This window comes from Hemicordylus capensis, chromosome 4 (assembly GCF_027244095.1).
Source record: "Hemicordylus capensis ecotype Gifberg chromosome 4, rHemCap1.1.pri, whole genome shotgun sequence".
NCBI classification, from domain to species: Eukaryota; Metazoa; Chordata; class Lepidosauria; order Squamata; family Cordylidae; genus Hemicordylus; species Hemicordylus capensis.
Genome location: NC_069660.1, coordinates 271179311 through 271198049, shown reverse-complemented (window position 1 = coordinate 271198049; position 18739 = coordinate 271179311). Strand labels below are relative to the sequence as shown.

At 49.0% G+C, this 18739-nt stretch overlaps 1 protein-coding gene across 2 annotated transcripts in view; it reads right to left on the bottom strand.

Annotated features, from left to right (window-relative positions):
- Nucleotides 1-1911, bottom strand: part of CRISPLD1 (cysteine rich secretory protein LCCL domain containing 1) — a 53908-nt gene extending 51997 nt beyond the window's left edge. Inside the window, exon 1 of one of the 2 annotated variants that reach the window (XM_053247698.1) lies at nucleotides 1588-1911. The gene's annotated coding sequence lies outside the window, so the exon portion shown is untranslated. Of the gene's footprint in view, nucleotides 1-1399; nucleotides 1423-1587 lie in introns of those variants that run through there. The other variant, XM_053247699.1, reaches the window with a different exon arrangement.
- Nucleotides 1912-18739: the final 16828 nt, after the last annotated feature.

Genomic DNA, 18739 nt, shown 5'->3' with positions numbered 1-18739 from the left:
AGATTACTCCACAATTAGGAATTCAACCAAGCATGTGGAAATGTAGGAGCTTTCTTTGAGTCAGAATTTTAAAAAGTAAAGGCACAATCTAATCAAATATAAACATGTCAAATCCTATTGGCTGTCATACAGAGCATGGATGCACCAGCGCAGCAAGAAAACAGCCTAGCAGAACTTCCCAACTAATTATACTGGTGCAGCGGGGAAGGGCCATTTTTTGACACCCTCTCTTTCCCCAGGAAGCCCTCTGTGCCATCTAAAAAAGTATATCCCTGAGGGCTGGGCAGCCCTTGGGGACATATTTTTATATGGCACAGAGGGCTTCCTGGGGAAGGAGAGGATGTCAAAAGTTGCCACTTCCCCCCTGCACTGATGCAGTTAACTGGGAAGTTCTGTTAGACTGCTCTCACTGCACTGGTGAATCCTCACTCTGTATGTCAATCATTGAATTTAGTGGAAGACAACTAAGCATGTGTCCAAGTCTCTGACTGATATCAAGTTGTTCATGTTGGCTGTATCATTTCAAAAGTCTGATGAAAAGCTTTTGAAAGTATCCTCAAGTCCCCATGTACCATCAAAACTCAATATTTTAAAAACATTTAAGCCACACACTAAGATTACTGTACCATACAAAGAATAAATAATTTAGAGATTTAAATGAATAGCTCAAATTTCAATTACTCTAGTAAATGTTGCAAATAGTTCTGAACATCTGGGTGCAAACCTGCAATAATTAAGCCTCATGTTTAGAAGTAAGCCCCTTTAAATAATTCTAATTTGACTAATTTAATTAATCTGAACTAATTTCCAATTAGACATACATAGCATTGCACTCAGTCACAGACAAGTCTCACAGAAATTAATGGAGCTTATATATACTTAAATTGCTATTGACAGAAGATTGCTTCGTTTGGAAAGTGACTCAGTCCTAAAGATGTTACATCATCCCTATTGAAAAACTGAGGACACAGCTGTGGTCCCAGATACTGGAGGACAGAGGTGGAGAAGGATTCCCCCCACCCAATTTATTACTGGAAACAATGTAAAATGCAATCTATAAATTCCTACATAGCACCTGAGAGCAGCAATAATGTATTATTAAAAGAATATCTGGTGGTGGTTTTGCCCCTTATGAAGAAGAATACTACTTTTCTGCCACCTTCCTATTCAGTGGAATGAGCCTGGAGGTTTTAATTCAATCAAAAAGTGTCTTGCGTCATTCTGAACAACCACAGATACTACATCTGCTCTTTAGTTATGAAAGGTTCATCAAGCAACTCTCAGAGTGCCATTTCCCCAGGAGCCACACAGCTCCTGTGCCGATAACTGGGTGTATGGAGTAGTAGTACTATGACTTTTTCTCCCCTTCTCTGCACAGAACTGGGCACGATGATCTCACTGGAGCGGCGAAAGAAGAGCAAGTGGACTCTTCCCTTAAAAGCCTCCGCTCAGCTGCCGGGCTCTGGGGCAGCAATTCAAGGGCTCAGATGTCTGCAGGGATGCACAACTGAAAGAGGAGAGACTGCTGGGCTGGTCCTGCGAGGACAAGGACGAGACCGCGCCAGAGTCAAGGAGGAAAGCTCTTACCTCGGGCCTCTCTGGAGAGCAGGTCGCGCGGTCTACACAGAGCTCAAAAGAACCGAGCGCGCTTTCTCCCTCAGCTCCTAGCAACCCGAGTTTGCAGCAGCCTTGCTGGGAAAGTCTGGCTCCGGCCCTGGGAGGGGAGAGGCGCGCTGCCTGCTGCAAACTTTTGCGCGTCCTCCAAGTCTGTGCCCGAGTTGCAGCTCAGCGCCTTTCCCGCCTCTCCCGCGCTCTGGCTACGTGGGAGACCCCTTCCCGTCCCCCTCTCTCACTGACGGAGTCTCCCCGCCTCCCAGTTGCCGCCAGCTGCTATGTCTGAGGAGCTCAGCCTCAGCGCTTCTCCTCTTGCCGCCTTTGCCACCAGCCATTTATCTCGAACTGAAGGGCGCCCACACCCACCATGACGCGCTCGGGCTGCTCTCCCCTCCCCGGCAGCCCTCCTGCCAGCCAGCTTGCCCCCGTGTGGGTAAGGAGATGCCGCAGGAGCAGCCAACGTCAGGGACTTGGGTGAGACGCGCGGCGTGATGTTATTCCAAGACCTGCTCAGGGCGGGTCAGTGGACAATTACTCTCACTGATGTGGGAGAGGGGGAACCCTGGGTTTACCTGGCTGGCCCCAGAGTGACCCCTCTCCGAGAGCAAAATGGAACTGCTATGAGTTTCTGTTACGGAGGGCTCTGACCGAGCTCACGTGTTGTCAGCTGCAAGGGTGCCAGCCAAGGGGAAGTCCTCACTTAACTTGGGGGGACTGGTGGGGAGGAAAAACTTTTGGAAAGGGGAGGAAAACATGTTTTGGAAGTGTTCAGAAAAATGAGAAAGGGGACTCCTCAGGTGCTTGAGGGGAAATCTGTACCCTTGATCCCCTGAGTGGCAAGCAGAGCTGAACGGATGTACAGTTCCTGGAATGCTGCGGAGAGCGAGGAGTCTTGCCCCAGAGAAACATTGCAATTCTAGACACTCCTTTTCACCCCAAGAGCCAGCAGTGTGCATGCAACCCCTCAAATGCCAACGACAGATATTTTTGTACTTGGAGTGGGAAAAAGAATACGCTCTAGGGGTGCGTGCGGAGGCCAGGTGACTGCCGGAGCCACGCCGCCACTGTGCACGGGCTGCTGGGGGGAGCAGCACTGCAACAGGAAGCTGCCTGGAGTGCCGGTCTCACCGGTAAAGTGTGTGCCATTGAGTCGGTGTCGACTCCTGGCGTCCAGAGAGCCCAGTGGTTGTCTTTGGTAGAATACAGGAGGGGTTTACCATTACCTCCTCCCATGCAGTATGAGATGATGCCTTTCAGCATCTTCCTATATCGCTGCTGCCTGATATAGGTGTTTCTCATAGTCTGGCAACATAGTCCAGCAGGAATTCAAACTGGCAACCTCTGGCTTGCTAGTCAAGTCATTTATCCGCTGCACCATTACAGAGGTGAGGAGCTGCTTATTTGCTTTTATTATTATTATTATTATTATTATTATTATTATTATTAAATTATTTATTTGATTTCTATACCGCCCTTCAAAAAAGGGCTCAGGGTGGTTTAAACAGAGAAATAATAAATAAATAAGATGGATCCCTGACCCCAAAGGGCTCACAATCTAAAAGAAACATAAGATGCCTCTTGCCGCTTGCCCCGCCCCTGGCACTGCCCTCCCTGGTCCTCAAACTGCCAAAGTGGTTTGCGGTTGTGCCGAACTGGACCAAACCAATTTCTGGACCAGTGGTTCAGTCAAAATTCAGACCGAATCATGGACCTTTGGTTCGTGCACAGCCCGAATGCACACCACTGTAAACTGGAGCTTATGTATTTATTAAACATGCACACACGCAAGTGAGAAAATGCCACACCCACTTCTGAAATCCTTGTGAAATGCTAGCCTGGGAAGTAAGTAATTCCTGAACCTATGAGGAATGGTTGATGGAGCTGGGCATGTTTAGCCTGGAGAAGAGAAGAGTAAGGGGGAATATGATTGCTGTCTTCAAATATCTGAAGAGCTGTCGCACAGTAGAACTGTTCTTTGTTTCTCCTGAGGGCAAGAGTAGAACCAATAGAGTAGAACCGAATTACAAGGAAGAAGATTTGGGCTAGATATTAGGGAGAATTTCCTAGCTGTATATACTGAGCCTCTTCTTGCGATCCATGGGAAGGGCTCCGGGGCAGTCTGCAGGGAGAGCGGGCTACACTTACCCTCCCTGAAGACGAACAGTGTTCACACTGACCCCCCATCCCCGGAGCTCCAACAATGCACCATGCAAATGTGCAGTGCATTATTGGGCTCCCCCCTCCACCCCCAAGTCTGCCAGCTGCGGCTGACAGATGATTGCCAAAACAGGGTTAGGAGAGCACTTGCCCTCCTAACCCCGTTTTGAGGGATGGCTTCACAGGTGGGTTTGCCACCATGCTGCCACTGGGATCAGGCTCAATCGCAGCAGTTCACATACACTGGGCTTCCTTGGCCTGGTTTTGCACGCGTGTGTGAATAGCCTCAATGTTTGACAGTGGAACAGCCTACCTCATGCACTAGTGGGTTCTCATTCTCTATAGGTTTTCAAACAGAGGCTAGACCGCAGTCTGTCAGAGGTGCTATAGCACTTCCTGCACTGAGCAGAGGAATTATTTATGTATTTATTTAACATATTGCTATACCTCCCAAAACACAAGTCTCTGAGCGGTTTACAACAAAACAATAAAAACAAGTTTAAAAGGTTAAAGCATTACAACAATTTAAAATTTAAAATGTTAAAACTATTAAAAACCATCAAACTATTAAAACAGTGAGGCACTGCACACGACACCTGTGAAGCGCCTGACGGGGTTCCGCCGCTCATAGCTAGGTGGCCAGATCAGCCACCCACACGACTGCCAGCTCCACCACTGAGCCAATGGGGGCTGTGGGGATTCGGGGCCGCATGGCCCCCGGAAGTTCCAGGATGTCCCACGCAAGCGCACAGGGCATCCTGGAGTCTACTCATGTGTTGCCGCGCACCGTGGCGACACACGTGCAATGAAATGAGGTTAACAGAGCACTCGCTCTGTTAGCCTCATTTAAGGGGAGGGTGCTTTAGGTGGCTAGCCACCTAGGGGACACCGGGCTTGCCCGTGAGCCCGGCGGTTCCCCTGCTCCACAGAAAGTGGGCTAAGCCCTCCTAGCCAGCTTTCTGTTAATCATGGGTACATTCAGTATCTAATTAAAAGCCTGGGTGAACATATGTGTCTTGACTGCCTTTTTAAACGTCATAAGAGATGGGGAGGCTCTTATTTCAGCATTTAGACTAGAAGACCTCCAAGATTGCTTCTAGTCCTGAAATTCTAAAATCCTTCTAGCCCTGATCTCAAATTATGTTCAATACATGCACAATCTGTGCAAAATGCATGCATGTACAGATCTGTACACATGTACATCTATTCATACCTTATGTTCAGTGGACATTTCCTATCTGTACCCTCTGTTTGAGCAGCCCCATTCCTAAGTTAACTTTTTAAATGAACACATATAAAGGGGCTATTCCCACAATTGGGAAAAATTGGGCTAAGAAAGCCTAGCCCAATTTTTCCCGATCATCAGAACCACTGGGCTCAGCTGCGAGCCCGGTGGTTCTGGAGCTGGTAACCCACTTGAGAACCCTTGCCCCAAAACCAGTTTTGCGGAGCAAGTGCTCCGCAAACCTGGTTTTTAAAATCATGAGTAGCTGAGGCGCGGCTTCCCGCCATTCCTACTCACGAGTAGACCCCCGTAGGGGAGGTGAAAAGCCACCTCCCAGCTCTGGGGGTCTCCCCAGTATGCCCTGCGCACTCGCACAGGGCATACTGGGGCTTCTGTGGGCCGTGCAGCCCCTGAGCTCCCCAGCCCCCACCGCCTCCGTCTCACTCCCTCCCCGCTCGTGAGCGGGGAGAGCAGGCTTAGCCCGCTCTTCCCACTCACCACCCCAAACCGGGTCTCACAGATCGTCCAAAGTCATTCCCAGTCCAAAGTCATTCACACAAAAACATGTACAAGTGTACAGACATCTTTATGTATGTACAACATAATAAACCTCTTCACACGATAATCAAAATCTGTGTTAGAGACAGAGAGCCCAGGGCTGCATGCTTGTGAACTAAGGCAAATCCTCCAAGCCCTGGTAGTCTGAATCTGGGTTACCCTGCTTCGAACGCTCAATCTTAACCCAGGTTAGTGAAGAGTAGGAGCTGCCCCAGTCATTGATCATGTATATGCTTTTCCTGGGTTTTGCAAGTCCCAGCAGTAGTGGTGTGCACCGGACCGCGGAGCTGCGGTTCGGAGCTGGGGTGGGGGGTTCCATTAAGGGCGGGGGGGGCTTTACTTACCCCTCCCGCCCTTTGCTGCTTTGGCGCCGTAAATATTGCAAGAAATCCGGGCGGCAGGATCCCTCACCGCCCGCTTCTATTACTAATTATGGCTCTGCTCCTCCTCATTTTAAAAATCGGGGGGTGGCAGGGTGCTTCCCTGCCGCCCCCTCGAAGCCCCCTGCTGCCGCTGAAGCCCACTTAAATCTCGCCCAGACCGGAGGAGAAACCGTGCTTGGGCGGGCGGCAGCGAGACGTACGTCCGCCCGCTCCCTGCCTTGCCGAGTGCGAAGTGCAGGGAGCCTTCTGCGCATGCGCGAAGAAGGAACTAGGAAGCCTTCTTCGCACGTGCGCAGAAGGCTCCCTGCACTTCGCACTCGGCAAGGCAGGGAGCGGGCGGGCGGACATACGTCTCGCTGCCACTCGCCCAAGCACGGTTTCTTCTCCGGTCCGGGCGAGATTTAAGTGGGCTTCAGCGGCAGCAGGGGGCTTCGAGGGGGCCCGATTTTTAAAATGAGGAGGAGCAGAGCCATAATTAGTAATAGAAGCGGGCGGCGAGGGATCCTGCCGCCCGGATTTCTTGCAATATTTATGGCGCCAAAGCAGCAAAGGGTAGGAGGGGTAAATAAAGCCCCCCCCACCCTTAATGGAACCCCCCACCCTAACCCTCCCGAACCAAAACCACCCCTTCTCCAGACCAGTTCGGAGGCCAGTAGAATGGCCTCCGAACCGATCCGTGCACACCCCTACCCAGCAGCCAGCCACCATGCGCTGCAGCTAGAGGGGCTGTGATCTGTGAATGTGCTGCTCTGCACAGCACACTCTATAATAGCTTGCTCAAAATGGCTTGAATGGGGCTTGCCCCACCTTCTTCCCCATTGTGGCCAATCAGAGGGAAGCCAATAATGTCAGGAGGTTTCCTTTATCCCGGCAGCATGGACTACACTGGAGAGGCTTCCCCAGTGCTTGGAGGCTCCTTTTTGTCATTGTTGTTCAGCTCCTGGCTGTAGCAGTGGAGAATGTGGCTGCTTTGCTCGTCTGGGAGTGGGGCTTGCAGAGCTGACCAGAGACTCAAATAGGGCAAGAACTCTTCCCAGCCCCAAACCACCCACTTCTGATCGTGTGTAAGAGTCCACTGTCTGAACAGGGTTCATGATTCACACATTCTTGTGCTTCATGAAACCAGACCACATGGAAAACAGAAGCTATGTCACACAGATAACATTTGAATTGGCCCTACAACAATTCACATGATAAGCTGACTCTACTGACTTTGTTAACATTGTTATTTATTTTTTAAATTTTCTGTTCTGTTTTGTTGCTGTTGCTAACCCAATGTGACTCATAACATTTTCAATACCTATAAAGACATGATAATAAAAAATTTTATTACAGAATAAAGCACATCCACAACTAACATAGATTACAAACAGATAGGCAAACTATCTCCCAAAATGTTAACCAAAATTAAACAAATCAAGCCCAGCAACCCACAACACCAAGAAGACCAACACTTGTGATCGGTGATGAATGTCCTATAAGATAACAAAAATCTGATGCCAAGAAAGAGTCTATGAAGCTCTTCTCACGATCACTGAGAAGAGCTTCTGTCGGGTCTGCGGGGAGAGTGGGCTTAGCCCGCTCTCCTCACAGACGATCGAGCTTGTAGCCTTGGGTGGCCAGATCGGCCGCCCACACAACTGCCGGTGGGGGCTGTGGGGATTGGGGGCTGTGTGGCCCCCGGAAGTCCCAGGATGCCCCGCACAAGTGTGCAGAGCATCATGGAGAGACCCTGAGCCCGGGCAGCTGCTTGCATAGCCCACTTTCCATTGATCGTGGAAATAGGCCCATAGTCGAAACCATCCTTGCTCCTGTTTTGCTATGATGTGAAATTAAAGCATATCAGTGGTTGTACAACATCACGTCAGCTGAGATCAATACATCGGAAGCTGCCTTGTACTGAATCAGACTACTGATCCATCCACCTCAGTATTGTGCACTCTGACTGGCAGCAGCTCTTCAAGGTTTGAGAGAGTAGTCTTTCCCAACCCTACCTGTAGATGCCAGGAGTTGAACCTGGGGCCTTCTGCCTGCCAGGCAGATGCTCTTTCACTGAGTTATAGACCCATTCCCAGTTTCAACTACAGCAGAAGAAACAGGGAGGCGGTTCCCACAATCAGTGGGAACCGCCTCAGCAGGGTTAGCGGGGAGAGCGGGCTTAGCAGACAACCCAGTGGTCTGCTCCGGGCAGCCGAACCAGCCGCCCACACGACTGCCGACTCCGTTATGGAGCAGGCAGGGGCTGGGGGGATCGGGGGCTGTGCGACCCTTGGAAGCTCCAGCATGCCCTGCGCAAGTGCGTAGGGCATGCTGGAGAGACCCCCAAGCTGGGAGGCTGCTTTTAAGCCTCCCAGTTGGGGGTCTACTCATGAGTTGCTGTGGTACGGAGCCACGCCACAGCAACTCACAACCGTAGAGCCCAGGTTTAGGGGAGGGTTATTTAAGTGGGTGACCCGCTTAAGAACCACCGGGCTTGCAGCCGAGCCTGGTGGTTCTCACGATGGGAGAAAATCCAGCTAGCCTCCGCTAGCTTGATCTTCTCCCATTGTGTGAATAGCCTCTGAGTTGTTCTGTCAGCATCACTTTCCCAAATATATGGACTACACAGCACTGAGCGGACACTTGCTTGTGCCTGAGGCCATCAGCAAAAAAGCTGCATTCTCCCTGCCCCCACCCCCGCCATACACACACATTGACCGAGTGTGTGGTGCAGCTGGGTGTGTAGTGGTGGCAGCAGCATTCTCCAACCCTCGCTTGGAAGTGGGGATCAGAGAATGCCACCGCCACCTCTACGGGGTATGTGGTAGCCTTGTCTAGATTATGTAGTGGTGGCAGAGGCAGCTTGCTTGAAAGCAAAGGTCGGAGAATGCCGCCACAGCCACACGTCCAGCAATGATGATGGTGGCAGAGGCCGCTTCAGCAGCATTCTTCGAGCCTTGCTTCCAAGTAAGGGCTGGAGAATGCTGCCGCCGCCGCCACTGTTAAATCCGTGGGTCATACACAAACTGGACAAAACCCTCAGTAACAGGTTCTTTATTAAAACAGAACTTCTACAGGCAGGCAGCAGCTTCTTAAAAGTTAAACAGCAGCAGACGCCCCCTAGAGGCTTGGCTTGGCAGAGCATACAGTACACAACATTCCTCCCCCTCCACCCCCACAAATAAAGCAGTTCTAAAACACATAAAAATAACAACTAGCACATGTTGCAGATGCAACTCCTGCATGGCATCAACTTTTAGTACCAGCAACCCTATTGACCACTAGGGGCTTTAGGGGTAGAGGCAGCTGGTAAGGGCATTCCCTCTCTGACTATGCTTTCTCTACTCTACTTCCCCTTTGTTAGACTGATAGTCTCATGTTTCACCCTCTCTCCTGTAAGACATACTTCCTTCTTCTCCCTTCCCCTCTTCCTGTATGTAGCTAGCAATCAGGCATGTAGGTCTTAAACTATCTCCCTGATAGATTTCCTAAATAAACTACTTTATTTGGAACCTTTAACTCCATGGCTCTAGACAGTATTAACTACCAGTGCTCCCTTACCTGTGCACTTCCGCTGTAGCTGGGGCAGATAAAGAAATCTCCCCTCCTTAGCTCTCTAACAGCATGTCAGAATTGAGAACAGGAAAGAATATAGCTAAAGGTTGAGTCTGTCTTACACATGCAAACAAGATAACACCAGTTCAGTACTGCTGAGACTTCAGCTGAACCCTCTGGGGAGGCGTTGGAAACTACAATTTCTGAAGAAGGTTGTGAGACCACATAAACTGGCTGACGGGCTTCCTGGTCACTCATGGCTGGAAGCTCATCAGCCAGTTTGTGTGGACTCATAACTTTCTTCAGAAATTCAGAAGGCCAGAGTTCTTCAGAAGGCCGAAGGAGGAGGGCACATTGACTCTTGAGCCCAAAGTCAGTGCTGACAGTGGTGGTGTACAGTTTTGTGTTGAAACTGTGTCCTGGATCTGTTTGATGTGGTGATGCCAGGTGACATCTGACATCAGGTGCAACTGAGACATCATAAGAATATGGTCCACTTTCCACCTAAATGGTACCTGGAATCCACTTGTCCTTACCATGGTAGGCCCAACTAAAAACAGCTTGGCCTACGCATAGTCCCCGCAGCCTGCAATGCTCCCATTGCTTTATCTGGTCAGTCTGTTTGTTGATAACATCTCTGTACAGGTCAGGCTTCAAAAGGTCCATATGAGATCAGAGGTTGTGAAAGAAACAAACAAACTGGCAGGTGATTGGTTTGTTGAACTAAGAGGGCTTTGGTTTGCTAAGAGGGGTTTGGATAACTTCATGGAAGAGAGGTCTATCAACGGCTACTAGTCGGAGGGCTATAGGCCACCTGATGCCTCTGAATACCAGTTGCAGGGGAGTAACAGCAGGAGAGAGGGCATGCCCTCAACTCCTGCCTGTAGGCTTCCAGTGGCATCTGGAAGCCAGCGTGGTGTCGTGGTTAGAGTGCTGGACTAGGACCAGGTAGACCTGAGTTCAAATCCCCATTCAGCCGTGATACTTGCTGGGTGACTCTTGGCCAATCACTTCTCTCTCAGCCTAACCTATTTCACAGGGATGTTGTGAGGAGAAACTTAAGTATGTAGCACACTGCTCAGGGTTCCTTGGAGGAAGAGTGGGATATAAAATATAAATCATCATCATCATCATCATCTGGTGGGCCACTGTGTGAAACAGGATGCTGGACTAGATGGGCCTTGGGCTTGATCCACAGGGCTGTTCTTATGTTTTTAACTATGTACAGCATTCCTATATGCCAGTAGAAAATTAGCCAGTTTAACAGATAAAGAGCCTGGCTGGTCCTCTGCAGCTTGCAAGGTGTGCTTCATTGTTTGGATGAACCATTCTATCTACTAACCCATTCACATCAGGGTGATAAGGTGCAGAAGTCACACGTTTGATCCAATTTTGCTTCGGGAAGGTTTGGAATTCTGTAGAAACAAATTGTAGTACATTGTCAGTGACCATATGTGCATGCAGTCCAGTTCCAGCAAAAAGGCTCTGGAGAACATGGATAGTACTTGCAGAAGCTGTGAATGATAAACAAAAAACCTCAGGAATAGCCAACCACCACCGCCAAAAAATTGGTACCCAGGAAGGCTCTTGCAAAGTCCAAGCGTATGCATTCTCATGGGGTCATGGGCCAATTTCATGGGTGAAGGGGTGGCAACCCGAGCAGTCTTTAGCTAACTGTTCAATTTGGCCATCTATGCCAGGCCACCAGACATAAGCCAAAGCCTTAAACTTAACCACGGAAACCGTAATTTCATGCCTTCGGTGAAAAAAGAGTTTCAAGCTCTCTCCGGGATTCACCTTCCAACCCCTTAAAGTAGCATCATAGACTTCCACCAGTAAACATTTTTGGCCTGTAATACTGCTGATGTGATTGGCAAGATATTCATTTGTGTCATATTGAACACTTCCACAGCAGAGAGCATGTCTTGATGGTTGTTCTCTTCCTTTATGTCCTGCAGTGGCAGTCATGACAAGCCATCCACATTGCAATGTTGAGCCATTCCTTTGAACATAACATCATATGTATGAGCTCCAAAAACAATGCCCAACACTGAATATGGCCCACCACCATTTCCAGAATACCCTTCGTAGGATGGAAAATGGACAGCAGACGTTTGTGGTCTGCTTGATTTGTAACCAAGGTGGACTTCCTACCATAAGGATAATGTTCAAATTTTTAGCTCCCCAGATCAAGGCCAAAGCTTCTTAATCTATTTGAGCTTAGTTGCACTCTGCCAAACTTATTGAGCCGGAGGCTAAAGCTATGGGTCGCTCTGTGCCATCAGGCATGACATGGGAGATAACAGCTCCAAGTCTATATGCGGAGGCATTGCAAGCCAGATTGATATCCAGCTCAGGATTGAAGTAAGTCAATGCTTGTTATGACCTAACAAGTTGCTTGGCTTCTTGAAATGCTTTTTCACATTGTTCAGAGCATTCTCGACACCTTTCCTTCTGAAGCAATTAATTCAAGGGGGAAAGTACAGTTGCCAGATTAAGCAGAACTTCATGGCAATAGTTCACAAAACCAATAAACGATCAAACCTGTAAGACGTTCTCTGGACGTGGTGCTCCTAATTCAGCTTTTATTTTGTCAGATGATTTATATAGTCCTTTTGCATCAATAATATGTACACAGTATGTGACTGAGTCTTTGAAGAATTCACATTTATCACAATTCACACCCAGTCCATATTCTTCCAGTCTTTTCAGGACTTGCAGCAGATTTTTTAAAATCATCTTCATCACTGGACCCTGTCACAATAATGTCATCAAGATAGCACCTACAGCCAGGTATGCCTTGCAGTACTTGATCCATGGCAGGTGCTGATGCCACTCCAAACACCAGGCAATTGTACTAGAACACTCCTTTTTCCGTGCTGATGGTCAAAATTTCCTATGTGCTTTCTCCACTTGCATTTGTAGATAAGCTTGTGCAAGATCCAGTTTACTGAATTTCTGTCCATCAGCTAATGATAAGATATGTTCAGTACAAGGCAAGGAATAATGTTCAGGCCTCAACATAGGATTGATGGTCATTTTGAAATCACCACAAATCCCTGTTGAGCCATTTTTCTTCACGATGGGAACAATTGGTATAGCCCACTCACTCCAATCAACCTTAGCCAATATGCCCATGGTCTCAAGTATTTCAAGTTCTTTTGTGACAACAGCATCCTTAATGGCAAGTGGAACCTGTCGAGCTCTTAAGAATTTCGGCCAGACTCCCCCCACAAGAATGATGCTGGCCTTAATATTCTTTAGCCAGTCAATACTCTGCTCAAAAACCCAAGAAGCAGTAGACAAAAGAATGTCCAGCTGTGCCTGCACATCAGTCCTCCAAGGTACTCAGAGAGTCATGATGGATTTCCAGTGTAACTGGGTTGCCCTTAACTAACTGTGTCCAAAAAAGTGCTAACGCCCCTGTGGGAACGACATATAGATTTAAAATTTGAAACTGGCCATTGCACTGAATTGCCACATAACACATTCCAGGGAGGGATATGTTTTTGTCCCATGTATGTCTTTAGTTTGATGGCTGTTGAACACAAGCGTACATTGTTGAATTTCTTCTCATACTCTGTCTGAGGATTGTGAACCTTCCAGAGACTTGCGTATGGGGCAGTATAGAAATGTGTTAAATAAAATAAAATAAAATAAAATAAAATAAAATAAAATAAACAACAGACACAGCCAAGCCAGTGCCTACTTCCATCTGAAGTGCCTTGCCCTCTATTGGGGGGTGATCCATATCCTTTGTATCCTCATCTTGAAAAGAGGCAGTCTGTACTAGGGATGTGCATGGAACAGGTACGGGCGGTTTTGTTCCAATTCAACTCTAATTTGAACTGAACCGCCCAGTCCACAAACTGGTTCGTTAGAACCAGTGGTGGTTTGGTTCATGCTGTCGACCCAGTTCGACCTGGTTCAAGGGCTTTGATTTTAAAGGGGAATCCAGTAAGGATTCCGCTTTACTAGCAAAGAGGGATTCCCTATCTATAAAGGAGTTTGGGGGTAGACAAGAGGGGACCTTACTGGCTGTGGCAGCAGCTCTTGGCCCTGCTGGTGCTCCCCCTACACTGTGGGCCACCCACCAGCCCACAGTGTGGGGGGAAGTGGGGGGGGCAAGAGGGGCTGCTGCCACTACCAGGGAGCTGCCACCACAGCCACTGCCATGACCGCTCCGAGCTGGGGTGTGGCCAGCTTGGCCCTCCAGAGTTCATTTCACAGCTGACTTCCTTGCTGGCTAGGTTTTTTCTTTGTTCTCTCCCTTGCTCCAAGCGAGGAGAGAACAAAGAAAATACCCAGCCAACAATGAAGCCGAGTGGGAAATGAGGCCCTGGAGCTCAGGCAGCGGGAGGGGTGGGAGGGGTGTGCCAGACAACCCCCAAGAGCGGGGTGACTTGGGTTCTTTGAAACCATTCACCCAATTATAGCTTAACTGCTGCTAGTGAGGCAGCTTGGAGAAGTCCAGGCAGTGTCCTGCCCATTTTCAGAAGTGCCACAGCAACAATGCATTCTTAAGAGTGGCACTTGGGCTTGGGAGCCTGGGATTGGGTTAGGTTGGCTCTAGCCCACTAGGGGCAAGCAACTATATGGGTGGGAGGCAGGGGGCATGGGACCTTTGGGAGCACATTCTGCTACCCCGAAAAGGCTATCCAAAGGCATGCCTGAGGCAATTGCCTCAGTTCACCTCATGAGAATGCCACCCCTGGGACTGCAATGACTGCAAGGAGAGCCCAATTCATATCCTCCCTTCATTGTATACTGAATATGTGGAAAGAGAGCAGGATGGCACCCACCCACCCAGCTACCAATCTCCACACATTCTGTGGAAAGTCTGCAAGTGTCATGTGATGACATTTTTCACACACACACACACCCATTGTTTTCTATGTGTCTCTTAGTTTTTTAAAAATGGGTAAAGGTCTGGAGAAGATAAGGAAAATAATTGGATATTAGGAATGTGCACAAATAGTAGTGTGCCCGAACCGGTCCGGCGGCCATTCCAAAGAATGGCCGAACTGCCGGACCGGTCCGGCCCTGCCTGGTTCGGGTCCGGGTGGGGGGTATGCCTTTTAGGACGGGGAGGGCTTGCTTAGCCCTCCCGCCTCCTTGCCCCCGCCAGCGCCCGTATTTTCTAGTATAGGGGCGCTGGAAACCAGCCGCCCCCCCGCCGCCGTGGCGGCGGCGGCGAAAGAACTCCCAATGCCAGCCCTCCCTCCCTCCCAGCTAGCTGCCCGCCCGCCCGCCCGCTCACTCACCCGCTCACCCGCTCACCGCATAGGAAACGAGAGGAGCTCTGGCACAGAGCTCCTCTCGTTTGGAAGGCCTCCGGCATAATGGTGTTTTGCGCGCGCGCACATGCGCGCGCCACAAAGCACACCGTTCGCCGGAGGCCCGGTCTACCCGCCGGGAAAGGGCCGGGTAGACCGGGCCTCCAATCGCTGGGTAGACCGGGCCTCCGATCGCCAGAGGCCCGGTCTACCCAGCGATCGGAGGCCCGGTCTACCCGCCGGGAAAGGGCCGGGTAGACCGGGCCTCCGATCGCTGGGTAGACTGGGCCTCCGGCGATCAGAGGCCTGGTCTACCCAGCGATCGGAGGCCCGGTCTACCCGGCCCTTTCCCAGTGGGTAGACCGGGCCTCCGGAGAACGGCGTGCTTTGCGGTGCGCGCATGCGCGCGCGCGCGCAAAACACCATTATGCCGGAGGCCTTCCAAACGAGAGGAGCTCTGTGCCGGAGCTCCTCTCGTTTCCTATGCGGTGAGCGGGTGAGCAAGCGAGCGGGCGGGCGGGCAGCTAGCTGGGAGGGAGGGAGGGCTGGCATTGGGAATTCTTTCGCCGCCACGGCGGGGGGGGGGCGGCTGGTTTCCAGCACCCCTATACTAGAAAATACAGGCGCTGGCGGGGGCAAGGAGGCGGGAGGGCTAAGCAAGCCCTCCCCGCCCTAAAAACAAGGCCCCCCCTTCGGTGCCGGTCCAGACTTCTCCGGACCGTGCACATCACTATGCACAAATCAATTTTTCTCTCAATTTGTACCCAAATCGAATAATCCCCAATTTGTTTTGGGTTCAAATCTGCCCCCTGAATCACCCCAGATTCAATTTGCACCCGATTTTTCTGAATCTGAATCCGAATTGATTCGGGGCAAAAGAAAAATGGGTCTCAGGGGCAAGAGAGTGGGGTGGAATGTTTGTCATTGAATCCACTCTCATTTGCTATCAGAGAATCTATTATTATTATTATTATTTTACATTTATATCCTGCTTTTCCTCCAAGGAGCCCAGAGCGATGTACTACATACTTAAGTTTCTCTTTCACAACAACCCTGTGAAGTAGGTTAGGCTGAGAGAGAAGTGACTGGTCCAGAGTCACCCAGCATGTATCATGGTTGAATGGGGATTTGAACTTGGGTCTCACCGGTCCTAGTCAAGCACTCTAACCACTACACCACGCTGGATCTTTGAAATTATGAAATTATATTTGATTATGTGTAGCTGGTTCTTTGTTAACTGCAGCTAGACTCTGTGTAGATTTTGTTTGGAAATCTCTTTGCAGTCCAACACTTTGGTGCAAGTATATCTGGGATATAGCCCTGTGAATGAAATTAACATTAATTATTATTGGTGAGCAAAGGAGAATTCTTAAATTTGTAAGAAAAGTGAATTTTCGTTATAAACTATTGTAACATAAAATATCCATCCATATTCCTTGTTTGCACTTGTATAATTGCTTGATATCCTCTCTAATAAAAGCCTTGGTGTCCGTCCGTGGATGGACACCAAGCTGTGTGTTCGTGCCTCCCTAGGCTGTTCTGGGCATGCGCGAAGCGCATGCCCAGAACACAGCAAGGGAGACACAACCGCCAGCACCCGGCGGCCATCTTGGGCAGCCAGAAGCGGCCGTCCCGAAAAAGCCGGGTATGCAGCGGTGGGGGGAACTGGCCAAGGTGCGGCCGAAGCCTGGCCGCGCCGCTGAAGCCGGACGGGGGGAAGAGGCGGCTGGGGAAGCCGGCTGAGGTGGTGGCAGAGCTGCCGCCGAGGCCTGGCGGCGGCGCCGGAACCAGGCAGGAGGGAGAAAAAATGCTGCCGCGGCCACCGCCGCCGACGTACCACCCTCCCTCCCAACTGCCGAGTCCACCTTACCCCGGCCCGTGTCAGTCGGGCGAAGATAGTCCTTAATTTCAGAGGCAGAGAGGAGCTCGCAAGCAGAGCTCCTCTCTCTGCAAAGCCTCTTCCCGAAATGGTGTTTTGGGCGCAAAGGACGCCTACTGTGTCCTTTACGTCCATACTGCAAGTTCCGGCGGAGCCTTTGCACAGAGAGGAGCTCTATTTGCAAGCTCCTCTCTGCCTCTGAAATTAAGGACTATCTTTGCCCAACTGACATGGGCCGGGGTAAGGTGGACTCGGCAGTTGGGAGGGAGGGTGGTAGGTCGGCGGCGGCATCAGCATTTTAAAAAATGATTTCTACGGCCTCCGCTCCGCCCCCGGTCCCGGCCTCAGAAAGGTTTTTTTAAAAAAACAAAAAACTTAAAGGCGTGAGAGAAAGCTAGCGCCCGTTATCATAACGGGCTTAAAAATACTAGTCTTTCTATAATTTTGTTCTTGTAAAATATTTTATTATGAAAAGAAACATCTGTGTTCATACAGCTGTTATGTTTGTATGTCCTCTGCAAATTAGGCAAAGAGGCACCTTCCAAAATGGTAATTCTCTTAAATTTAGCAGAGCGAAAGCAACTTGCCCTATTCAACCCAGAGCAGCAACCCTCCAATGGCTGTTGCTAGTGTCTACCTTGCATTTCTTTGTAGACTGTGAGCCCTTTGGGGGACAGGGTGCCTCCTCCTCCTCTTCCTTCTCCCTTTTCCTCTTCCTGTGTAGACCTCTTTGAGAACTTTTTCTACTGTTGAAAAGCAGTATATAAATAATAGTAGTAAGTAGTAGTTGTAATGTCATTGTTGCCAGTTTGGGATGACATGCAGGTGTGTATACTCCTGCATCATCAAAATTTAATCCAGTAGAATATTTTACTTTGCTCCGCTGTGATCCAGCAGGGCTCTTCTTATGTTCTTATGTACTCATTATGCATCTCCGCTTAAAATTTATTACAATTTACAACTTTTATGTTCAGGAAAATATAAGAGAAACGATAGATTTTATGATGATTACAATTTCAGTTTTGGCTGTTAAATTATCAGAGAGTAAATAAGCACTTAAACTTTATGATCATACATTTGTTTGATTTGTGGGAACATAACATTGCGACCTTGACAAATGCAGATTTGACTGAAACTGGAATGAGTCACTATACAGCCGTTGAAGTCAAAATGAATTACATATATGGAGGGTAAATAAAAGTCTAGTTTGCATTCAATTATTTCTAATTTTAGAAAGCTTGTAAATGGCATTATTTAAAAGGCCAGAAGGTTAAAGATATAAAAGGTACTGTCCTTTCTTTTTAAATGGTTTCATTTACTGGGTAAAAGGAGTTTATAATTCCATATATATTTTATTCTGCAATACCTTAAACATAGTTTCTCAAACAAAAAAGTACATGATTAAATGTGCTTCATACAAAAACATCTTTGTGAGTTTGGGGTGACAAAGAAGATCAGGGTGACGAAGAAGAAGAAGAACAATGAGGTTGTTGTTGTTGCTGCTGCTGCTACTACATGGACGTCTGCAGGACATTTTCCAGGGGCGGGGAACAAAGGCTACAATCCTATAGCAGCTTATTTAGGAATAAGCCCCATTTAATTCAATGGAACTGGCTCAATCCATGTGGGAGAGGGTGGAGACTAGGGTTGTGCGTTTTGTTTTTGACCTGAATCCGAAATACCCCCGTTTTGTTCTTTGTTCGAAACCAGCCAATCCGAAACACCCCAATTTTGTTCTTTGTTCGGAATTGCAAAATCCGAATCCGAAACGTTTTGGATTTTAAAAAATGGCCTCGGGGGAAAACTAGTGGGTGGGGGTGGTAGTGCCCAATGGGTGGAATCTACCACCCAAATTTCAGAGGAATTGGGCAAAGGGCTGGGTTTTGGTGAATTTTTGAAGTATAGGATTTTTCACTTAGGGAAGAATTGAGGTTTTAGCAAAAGTATAGCTTCATGTTGGGGGGAAAGGGGTGGCCCAGAGCAGAGTAGGGTGGGTGGTAGTGCCCAGTGGGGGCAAGGAAGCTGCCAGAATTATTTCAAAGGAATTGGGCAGAAGGCTGATTTTTAAATATGTAATGGACTTTGCATGTCTGTAAAGTTCTTCCCCATAGGA